The sequence below is a fragment of the Morone saxatilis genome, unplaced genomic scaffold (genome assembly GCF_004916995.1).
Source record: "Morone saxatilis isolate NCDOM2014 unplaced genomic scaffold, NCSU_SB_2.0 Contig0, whole genome shotgun sequence".
Taxonomy (NCBI): Eukaryota; Metazoa; Chordata; class Actinopteri; family Moronidae; genus Morone; species Morone saxatilis.
Window position 1 is genome coordinate 4,675,605 of NW_023339650.1, and position 7,370 is coordinate 4,682,974.

General features: G+C 43.3%; 1 protein-coding gene across 1 annotated transcript in view; it reads right to left on the reverse strand.

Moving 5' to 3' along the window:
- Positions 1-7,370, reverse strand: part of LOC118321211 (partitioning defective 3 homolog) — a gene marked incomplete in the record, with an annotated part of 316,585 nt that overhangs the window by 219,681 nt on the left and 89,534 nt on the right.

Genomic DNA, 7,370 nt, shown 5'->3' on the forward strand with positions numbered 1-7,370 from the left:
GGGGGATAAATTGAGACAGAATTGTAGTATCTACGGGTTTGTATGTCTAACTCATGGGAATGTAGGCATGTGTTATGTGTCCATGTATTTGCATACATGAATTGGTGCACATGGACTGCATACAAGTGTGGGTATATTAGTTTCACATTCAGGTAATCTTCCTCAGCTCAAATCAGTCAATCGTGTTGTAAGTCTGGTAGCATCTCTCTCTCTCTCTCTATAGTCTAATCTTGCAACATCTGCAGTCATGTAGCACAGGGTGTTCTGGGTTGCCAGGTTTGGCTCCCACAGCGAGCAGCTGCTCCATTCCCACAAAGGTGATACGTTGCCACATTTCCCAGGCCAGATAGGGAGAACTCCCCCCTAGCATCCCGTAATTATCAGAGTCTAACACACACTGCTCATCACAATAGCCAACTTGCCCACTTAACAAGAGAGAGACAGGCGCCTGGATTATCCTGTGCGAGAAACACTAGACCTGTTTCCTCTTTCACTGGTATATAGAAAATTAGATCAGCCAATGCTGATTGACTACATATGAGTCAAAGCTTACTCTTAGGCTCTTGGACTGAGGGACAGAGAGATAGAGATAGAAAGAGACAGAGAGAGAGAGAGAGAGAGAGAGAGAGAGAGAGCAATGAAAGCATAAAGACTGTAGTGGTGGAGTGGAGGTAGCAGTGCCAAGTGGTTTTCATTGCCAGCACAACCTGTTACTAAACCTCTCACAAGAAGATTAACTTCTTATTCTATCCATACAGAGCAATCATACAGCTGCAACCTGATACAAACCATGCTATACAGAACAATAGCATGTATATTACAGACTGGAGATGAGTTCCTTTTCATGTCTTTGTGCTACCTGCAAATATATGTAATGGAAGGCCATGGATGTGGGGAGAGCAACCAACAAAGAAAGCATTAGTCGCCGTTGGGAGCAAAGAGCTTTCGTGTATCCCGCATCGTATTTATCTGAAGGTAAAAATAACACAAGTGTTTTTCCATGTATTTGCTGTTTTTCATCACCCCAACGCAGGGAAATCTGCATATAAACAAGTTTAGAAGCCCCTTCTCTTCTTTTTTATTTAATTCATATGCAGAGGATGATGCTTAAGTGTGTATGTGTTTGTGTATCTGTGTTTGAATTTATGCCTTTCTGTGAGTATGCCCATGTGGTTTACTGTTGCTGTAATTCACAGCGACATCTCTCATGCTGGCTTTGCAAAATTAAAGCAGACTGCATTTTTTTCCCTAAGATGTTTCCTTGCATCTCGATGCCGTCTCTGAGACGTACTCTATCACCAAAGGCTTCACCCATTTCACTCTAATCACCTTCCATTCCAATCTTGAAATTACATTCCTCAGGTTGTAAGGGTTTACCACAAATTTGCTCAGTGCGCCAGAGAGGCAATCACAGAGGAGAGAGATCCGGTGCTACAAAATAAGAAGGCCTTAATATTAGAAATCAGGCAGTTTGAGGGGGTAATTTGCTAAAGGTTTGCTCATTGGTGAGCGTGTAAATTCACATGTCTTAGGGCATAAAAAGATAGAAGAGGAAGAAGAAGGAGAAGAGCAAATACTGTTAATGGGCTATAAATATTGATACATTTGGCAAATGGTGTTTCCTTGATGCAAGTTGGGTAATTATCCTTATTTTTACATCTTATACTTTGATATCTGGTTTCTTTACAAGATTTTAAAACTTTCAGGAGATTTTTTTTACGTGTTTTGAAGGTTGAAGTTATGTTTTGACTAAAAAAGTTTGCATTAATGATGAAAGGAGCAAATATGTAAAGATGCCGAGGCGGCTGTGAACACAGACTAGAGTGAAGGGTTGTCCCCAGAGGTATTTTCACTGCCCGAGTGCATGTGCTAGCCAATGAATCATTAGTGACAAAGTAATCAGGCCTCCCATTCATATGTTGCTGGGAGTATTTAGCAACCCGACAAGCCCTCTGCCTGCCAGCTGCCCATTTAGAGAAGTGGTGAATACCGTTGTTGGTGTCGCGGCGAGGCGTGATTCATTTTTAAATACATTCCAAATCCCTCTAATTAGGTCCACTTTGCTATGCCTTGCATCCTCTCACAAGACACTCCAGAGTACTCTGTGGGTATCTGACATATACAGCAAAACTCATCCACATGCCCTCCATTTCATAATCAAATGGGCCTGCATTTATATTGCATTCAATATTTATGGGCTCTTGGAAGTGTTTGTCCGTCCCCTAAACCCAAAGAAACAAGAAAAGGCTCCCACTCTTTGGAAAGAAGATTTCTCGTTAACCGAGGGTTTACGTGACATTTGGGTTTAATCAATCACCAATAAAAGTTTTCAGTATTGTATAGTTTAAGTTATCAAAAAGATATGGGCAGCAGGCACGCCTATAGGTGTTTAGATAATTTCATCATTTATCAAGTTTTTAGCACTGATGCATATCATATTAGTATAGTCAACCACGAGTTTAATCAAACAAATTGATGTGACCAAAATAAACAATTTATAACCAAACTAAAAAAGTTTTTTAGTTTCTGCATTCCAAAGTGTGCTTATCTACCAGGTCCAGTTATGCCAGCATTGCCTGTAGTCCGTTGTTTGGGCTGTGACCAAAACACCACAAACAAGGATGGAAGAAAGAGCTGGAATGGACATAAACATCCCTGTTTGACTCACATACTTATCATCAACACACATCTGCAGAGCATCTTTGTAGGCGGTATAGGCTGCCAGATTTCGAGAATGGCCTCATAAAGCCTCCTCCTTTCCTCGCCTCTCTCGGAGCTCTTTCCATCGTCACACTGTCCTCTGTCTGTGCTGTAGAGAAGGGGGCACTCTTGGCCAGAGGGAAAACTGACGCAATTCTTACTGTTGACGGGACCGAGCTAAGCCATCACACAAGCACTTTCCCTCCGTCTGGGAATTGGTCACAGCCACTTTAGAACTAAGGCGATTTCACGTTGCAACTTTTTTATTCTCACACTTTCCCCCGTGGCTGCTGTGCGAAGAGTTGTATTCAGAAGTTTTTCAAAAAGAGGAAAAAGTTTTTTTAGCGATGCACAAACGGGAACAGCATGGCTAATTGTCAAGTGGCGTAACAGCTGAGGCTGAGGACTCAGAGTGGAGGGACAGTGGGAGGGAGGCAGTGAAAGAGTATTTTTAAGAGCCCCTGAATAACAAGAGGCTATCTCCTACAATAAAATACACAGTTATATCAAAACCAAGGTAGGAGAAGAGGAGAGAGCAAAGGAAAGCACATGACAGGATGTGAGTTGAAGAAATGTTCCAGTTTCCAGTCTCAGGATAAACTCTGGAGCGATTTGAAAAACCTATTTAGCTCCTACCTGCTTCAGTTGAGAGAAGCGAGGAAAAGAGAAGACTTGACTGAGTTTTATTTCATGGGCCTCTCTCTCTCCAGCAGGGAGCTACAACATTGCTGCTGCCTTAAGCCCCTGGAGCAAGGCTGACACTCATCCACTCTCAGCCAGTTCCACTGACTGTCACAGCAGCTGCCAATCAACTGCTATCTACCTGCAAGCCTGAGGGCTGCTGGAGAGAAGCAAGAGCAGAGGATGGAGAGAGATGATGATGAAGGGGTGAGACGAGGCGGAGGAGAGGAGAGGAAGCAAAGGGAAAAGAGAGAGAAAGTGAGGCCGGGCATTCTCTGCAGCCTAGGTACAGGCTGTATTTGGGATTCAGCATTTCCATATCTGTGACGAGAGAGCAGGGAGACAGGGCACCGAAAAACAGAATCTCAGGGATGCCTTTCATGTTGGCCCCCTTTGATCTCTTTCCGGCTTTTGGCAGCAAGGGTGGAGTAGAAGAAGAGACGGAGAGGAAGCAGCTGAGGAGGGGAGAAAGGAGTTGTTTTGACAACCTCTCTCCATCTCTTTTTTCTCTCTTGAACGAGCCCTGCACCCCTTACCCCCCTTCACCAAACACACCCCTCCACCTCTGATCTGCCAGGAAGCCCGGGCATTAAGACTGGCACCGGTACAAAACAGCCGTCGCAAAGCATTCGCAAAGCATTGGCCAAGCGACGCTACGAAGACACAGGACAACAGAGGTTATTAGTAGTCAGGGGGCAGCGCTGGCAGTGCCACCAAAGACATGTAAAACTTGCCCTGCAATGCTCTGACGCTAATCCATATCTGCCACGACAGCTTTTTCACAGTCGAGTGGAAGGGACGGCTGACACGAGTCAACCCGCAGGAAACCTGTCTGCTCAATCCACACCTTCAATTAAAGAGAACATCCAAAGTCGTGCCAGGCTACGTCCTGCTGTGAATATTTATTGCTGCACAAAAAGTCACCCCTAGAGGCTAGATTAATATTTATTCATTTGTCTGTAGTGCTTTTTCTTTTCCCCTCCAATCCAAAATGCTGTGTGTTACTAATAAGCAGTGACTATAACTTAAAGAGTGAGTTTACCCTCCCTGATTCCTCCACTTCTATTTGTGCTTTGAGGATGCAACACTTTGGTCACTGAATTAATTGTTGAATAAGTTAAGTTATGCAATGCATCATTGCTGAGGTAACTTTTACATATACTGTCTCTGCCAGAAAACATAAACACACACAAACCCTCACACACACAAAGAGTCCAGGTTTCATCTTCCCTCCCTATCATTTATCATCATTTTATTGCAAGGGCACCAGGGGCGCAAAGTTATTACAGGTACAGTAGCGGTGGAAACTGTGAAAGCCACTTACTCCACCAGAAAGTGCAAGAACTCTAAACTTGATGAGTAATAACCATGACCCACTATCCTTCATCCACACACCACTCATCTATCCATCCATCTGTCTATCTATCCATTCGCCCCCTTCGACACTCGCCATTTATCAGTCATGGACCCTTTAAGCATACATCAAAGACTTTTGATCGTCTATAGGTATGCACAGATCAACTTAATACAGCCCTGGTCTTTTCATTTCCCTCTAAGAAAATGTGACCTTTACTTGTAACTTTTTCATGACCTTAGGCATCATCACAATGGAGAGAACCTTCCTCCTGTTACTGTAGAGTTATTACAGAGTTTTCAATATTTCATTCTTTCCTCCCGTCCATTATTTCTCACACGCCGAGAGTCAAGCAAACCAACAAAGTGCTTAGTCCTGTATTTTTCCTGCTCATTAAGACCATCAAATATTCAGAGAATAGGTCTTGAGCACTCTGGCCTGCCATCTCTAGCATTCCAAATGGCACCCTGCAGAGCCTCAGAAACATATGCATATTTCAGGTGCTGTCACATGGGGTTGATGCAAGGGAAGAGCGCCCTAAAGGCTTGCTAAGGCAAGACCTGAAATGATGACACACACAGCAAAGCAAATGTAATGCGTAAAGATGCTGCGACACATTGAATACATCCTCCCATTTATAACAGCGATGGTGTGCGAGGGCAGTGGAAGAGGGCGGTGTGAAGGAGAGGGGAGGGGGAAGTTTATACACCGGCGAGCAGGAAGATGACAGGCTTAAAGAAATATAATCCCTAAACAAGCAAACGCAAGTCCTGAGATTGGTTTATGCTGCTGTTCTTGCTGAAACATTAAGTCATCATTTCTTTCACTTTTTGAAGCAAACCAGCTCACAAGGTAGATTCATCGCTGGAAGAAAATAAACAAGGTGGGAGGGGTGTTAGAGAGAGAATGGGTGAAGAGGCAGTGAGAAAATATACAGAGCAAGCAAAGTTTAACCAGATTAGAGACTCATCCCTTTCAAATCCAGTCAGCCAAGTTCTCGTCCCTGCCTTTGAAGTTTTCCTCCTGTGTTGGGGGAAATGAATTCACACATATTAGGGAGCCCTGTGCGAACACTACCTACGCAGTGCTGACCGAAGGAAAAATTCCTACTACGCCCCCGTCGCTTTCTGCCGTGTATATTAATACCTTATAACCCCGTGGTCACATGTACAATTCAAGCCCATTCAGCCCTGGGAAATAAATAACACTTTCTTGAAGGCACATAAAAGACATTTGCTTTCTGCAACTTAAGAGTGAAAGGGGGAGCGGAAGAGGAGGGAGCAAGGGAGGGAAAAATGATGATATATTCATGAAAGCAATTAGGATGGGTGTCCATAAGAAAGCAGAAACATGATGAGCATCTTATGACCTCAATGGGCTAAATTACCATCAATCACCTGACACTAATTAACACTGCACAGACACATGAAATAATGCTGAACTAATCTTGTTCCATCAACACGTCTATATTTTAAAATGTAATCATATTAATTATCCTATTCCATTCTAGGTGTACAGAGATGTATTCATTTTTAGAGTTTGCCTACTTTCAATTCACTTTGTGCCACAGCTTTCACAAATGTAGTATAAAATATTCTTCAGCTACATGCGTTGTTGCTTTGAAGGACATTGTACTTTTAGGTTGAATGTAAAGAAATCTGTACTGTACCCAAAACAGTTTGTGTAGTCTAATCATTTGTTTATGATATCTTATATTGATTGTCATGCCCCCCTTTATTCATTTTGCTATCTTAACAACAGAGATGTTAGGGGCACCTTGAGGTGTTGCACCCTCAAACTTGACTTAAAGAAATCTAATCAATTCAGTGAAACTACCTGCTCCCCCAGTCTTTATACAGCTCAGCACCACAGCGTTGCATACCCTATCTAATAATGCCATTCCTCCCCCTGCCCTGATTCACATGCAAAACAACGACCAGACAGTCTGTCTAGGGGCCGCACTCGCAAATATACACACACACACAGATATGAGTACATGAGCACACCCATACACACTTAAACTGCAGATGCACACAAAAGCACAAAAAGTCACAGTCTGTGTATTAGTATTCCTCTCCCAAAGCGATGGCATTAGAAAAACCCATATTCTAACAGTGCCTTTCAGAGGGAAGTGCCCTTCAATCTTTCATTGGTTATGCACAAAGCCAGGAGAGAGTAATTAAAAACTCCACATCCAGGGACCTCGGCACAGAAAAAGAGAGAGGGCCAAAAGAAAAAAGGGAAAGCTTCAAACATTTCAGGCCTCCCTGGTGGAAAGAGGGAATGAGAAGCAGAAAGTGGAGTGGAGCAGACAGAGAGGGAGGGCCGTATCCTTGACAAGGCCATACATCCTCTGTAGTCAAGAAAGATGGAAATCAGGTATTTCATACCTTTAACAAGGCCAGAGCCGATCATTAACCAGAGGAGTTTAACCGATAAGACTGTCGTGTCATACACACTGGCCCTAATTATTTAGGCATTATCTGTCTCTGGGTGTTAGGGAAAAGATCTAGAGAAAAGCCCTTTCTCTTTGATTCTCAGAGGATGACACCAAGAACTCACATCTTACACTGATCAGCTGCAAATAGTGGACTGGAGATATCTGGACAGACACCTCTGCTGACAATAATAAGAG